General features: G+C 49.6%; 1 pseudogene; it reads left to right on the forward strand.

Moving 5' to 3' along the window:
* Positions 1–1,643: 1,643 nt before the first annotated feature.
* Positions 1,644–2,692, forward strand: LOC147085686 (uncharacterized; annotated as a pseudogene).
* The last annotated feature ends 721 nt before the right edge of the window (positions 2,693–3,413 follow it).

Consider the following 3,413-nt stretch of genomic DNA (forward strand, 5'->3'; position numbering starts at 1 on the left):
GCATCTGCAACATTTGACCCCTTGTGACCCCACCTCATTGTTCTTTGATGTAATGTTTTCCTGACTGACCTGTTTGGACACCATTCACACCTTTGATTGCTGTGATTATCTCTCTGCCGAGGTGTGATAAATGGCAGTTAGAAAGATTACCTCTAAACATCTGACATTATTCTCTGACTATATAAGTTGTGTCTTTATGCATCTCTCCACTTCACCTGATGAAGGAGCAGCGCTCCGAAAGCTTGTGACTTCAATTAAAGCTGTTGGACTATAACTTGGTGTTGTGTGACTTCTGACGTTTGTCCACACCGATCCAACTCCAGCATCTCCACACCATGGCTACTATCGACACGACAAACTGCCGGCTCAATGTGGAGAGGATCTCCAAGAAGATCGCGCATATCGACACAGACATCAAGATTCTACAGAGATGCAAGCAATCAGACAAGATCCCGAAAGGACTACAGATCACAAACCCACTCAAGTCAACCTACAACACAGACTACGCTGAGAGGCTCTGCCATCGTACCTCTCGTACACTCCTCAACCGTCTCGTACACCAGCTCTACAGCAGAGACCGCAACCTCAAAACCGAGATGGAGTCCATGTTCTCAGCCTGTGCTCAAGACACAGCAGACCAGCTACGAGACACCGCCAAACAGACGAGGTAACGGAACTACGCTGCCTACATGCACACCAAGAACAGGAAGCTTGAGAAACTCGGCATCATCACCAGCAGCAACCAAGCCTCTCCCGGTACCACGGTTGAAACCACAGGGAAGTCCATCGTCAACCTATCCGACCACACCCTTCAACCAGACGAAATTGAAGTTCTCAGCCGAGGGCTCAAATTCTGCCCCACCACCAAAATGGACCCCATCGGTCTCGCGGCAGACACAGAGGAATTCATCAGGAGAATGAGGCTCCGGGAATTCTTCCACAAATCCCAAGATGTCAGCAGCGAACCCAATGAGACAATCAATGATCCGAAACAGCAGACAGAGGGATCCGCAGTGCAGCAACCGAAGAAGAAAGAGTCAAATTGGACCGCTCTGGAGGGTCGCTGCCCTAAGCTTGACATGTATGCTCAAGCTGGCAGGAGATGCATCAACGCCAGATTCATCAGCCGCACTCACAAGACAGTCCAGAATGCCACCCGAGCACAACGCAATGCCATCCATGCTCTCAAGACCAACCGCAACATTGTCATCAAACCAGCAGAGAAAGGAAGCGCCATCGTCATACAGAACAGAACGGACTATTGCAAAGAAGCATACCGACAGCTGGACAACTAGGAACACTACAGACAGTTATCTGCAGATCCGACCAAAGAACACACACGCCAACTCAACAGACTGATTAAGACCTTCGATCCAGACCTTCAAAGAATCATACGTGCTCTCATCCCACGTTCTCCCCGCGTGGGAGGCTTCTACTGCCTCCCAAAGATACACAAAGCCAACACACCCGGACGTCCTATTGTATCGGGCAACGGAACCCTGTGTGAGAACCTCTCTGGATACGTTGAGGGCATCCTGAAACCCATCGTACAGGGAACCCCCAGCTTCTGTTGTGACACTACAGACTTCTTACAGAAACTCAGCACCCACGAACAAGTTGAACCAGGAACACTCCCCGCCACGATGGACGTCTCGGCACTCTACACCAGTATCCCCCACGATGACGGCATCGCTGCGACAGCCTCAGTACTCAACACCAACATCAGCCAATCTCCAGACGCCATCCTACAACTCATCCACTTCATCCTTGACCACAATGTCTTCACCTTCGAAATCCAGTTCTTTACCCAAACACACGGAACAGCCATGGGGACCAAATTCGCACCCCAATACACCAATATCTTCATGCACAAGTTCGACCAAGACTTCTTCGCTGCACAGGACCTCCAACCAATGCTATACACCAGATATATAGATGACATTTTCTTCCTATGGACACATGGCGTTGAATCACTGAAAAGACTACACGATAACATCAACAAGTTCCATCCCACCATCAAACTCACCATGGACTACTCCTCAGAATCTGTTTCATTCTTGGACACACGAATCTCCATCAATGACGGACACCTCAGCACTTCACTCTACCGCAAGCCCACGGACAACCTGAGGATGCTCCACTTCTCCAGCTTCCACCCTAACCGCACTAAAGAAGCCATCCCCTATGGACAAGTCCTGCAAATACACAGGATCTGCTCAGACAGGGAGGAACGCGATGGACACCTACAGACACTGAAAGACGCCCGTGTAAGAACGGGATCTGACGCTCGAATCGTCGATCGGCAGTTCCGAAGGGCCACAGCGAAAAATCGCATAGACCTCCTCAGAAGACAAACACGGGACACAACCAACAAAGTACCCTTCGTCGTCAAGTACTTCCCCGGAGCGGAGAAACTACACCATGTTCTTCGCAGCCTTCAACATGTCATCGATGGCGACGAACGCCTCGCTAAGGCCATCCCCACGCCTCCACTACTCGCCGTCAAACAGCCACCTAACCACAAACAGATCATCGTTCGCAGCAAGTTACCCAGCTTTCAGGAGAAGAGCGACCACGACACCACACAAACCTGCCACAGCAACCTCTGCAAGATATGCCGGATCATTAACACAGATACCATCATCACACGTGAGGACACTACCCACCAGGTACTTGGTACATACTCATGTGACTCGGCCAATGTTGACTGCCTCATACGTTGCAGGAAAGGATGCCCCGGAGCATGGTACATCGGCGAGACCATGCAGACACTGTGACAATGGATGAATGGACGCTGTGCAACAATCTCCAGGCAGGAGTGTTCCCTCCCAGTCGGGGAACACTTCAGCAGTCAATCACATTCTGCCTTCGATCTTCGGGTAAGCATTCTCCAAGGATGCCTTCAAGACACACGATAATGCAAAATCGTCGAGCAGAAACTGATAGCCAAGTGCCGCACCCATGAGGACGGCCTTAACCGGGATCTTGGGTTCATGTCACGCTACAGGTAACCCCACCTGACGTAGCGTCATCCAGACTCGAGTCATCGTTGGCTTGTTCGCTCCACACAGATGCAGCCAGACCTGCTGTGATTTCCAGTAAAAAAACTGTTTTTTGTTGTTTTTTTGTTTTTCATACCGAACCCAGAATCTGCAACATTTGACCCCTTGTGCCCCCACCTCATTGTTTTTTGATGTAATATTTTCCTGACTGACCTGTTTGGACACCATTTACACCTTTGATTGCTGTGATTATCTCTCTGCTGAGGTGTGATAAATGGCAGTTAGAAAGATTACCTGTAAACATCTGACATCAATCTCTGACTATATAAGCTGTGTTTTTATGCATCTCTCCACTTCACCTGACGAAGTAGCAGCGCTCCGAAAGCTTGTGATTTCAAATAAAGCTGTTGG

The sequence above is a fragment of the Somniosus microcephalus genome, unplaced genomic scaffold (genome assembly GCF_052327205.1).
Source record: "Somniosus microcephalus isolate GS21.2 unplaced genomic scaffold, FLI_Smic_1.0 unresolved_chr8, whole genome shotgun sequence".
Classification (NCBI taxonomy): Eukaryota; Metazoa; Chordata; class Chondrichthyes; order Squaliformes; family Somniosidae; genus Somniosus; species Somniosus microcephalus.